Source organism: Leptonychotes weddellii, unplaced genomic scaffold (genome assembly GCF_054177405.1).
Source record: "Leptonychotes weddellii isolate Sample4059 unplaced genomic scaffold, ASM5417740v2 HiC_scaffold_158170, whole genome shotgun sequence".
In the NCBI taxonomy this organism is placed as follows: domain Eukaryota; kingdom Metazoa; phylum Chordata; class Mammalia; order Carnivora; family Phocidae; genus Leptonychotes; species Leptonychotes weddellii.
The window spans coordinates 1-308 of record NW_027740233.1 but is presented as its reverse complement, the minus strand read 5'-3'; the positions used below and the strand labels follow the sequence as shown (position 1 = coordinate 308).

The following is a 308-nucleotide window of genomic DNA, read 5'->3' as shown; positions in this document are numbered from 1 at the left end:
CCCCTCAAGTCAGTGTTTTACTTGGTAAACATGTCTGAGACCATGCATCCCTGGCTGCTAAGCACCATGGCGGACAGGGCTAGAAAGGTAACAGCTTTATTTTGAGCAGGGGGCAAAGACAAGGCAGCACTTTACAGCTACATTGTAACTAGATCCTGCATTCAATGAGATAAATCTTTACTGCTTATCCCTAAAGTGCCAGATACTGTGTTACACTGTCTTCGCAGTAAGACAAGTCCCTGATATCAAGCTAATACATGAGACAAATGTGTCCCCTTAGTTCAATAAGACTCACTGGCATCCTTGAT

General features: G+C 43.8%; 1 non-coding gene across 1 annotated transcript; it reads right to left on the bottom strand.

Moving 5' to 3' along the window:
• Positions 1-30: 30 nt before the first annotated feature.
• Positions 31-161, bottom strand: LOC145718448 (small nucleolar RNA SNORA63). The gene has a single exon (XR_014141814.1). It is a non-coding gene; the product is annotated as a small nucleolar RNA SNORA63 (small nucleolar RNA).
• Positions 162-308: the final 147 nt, after the last annotated feature.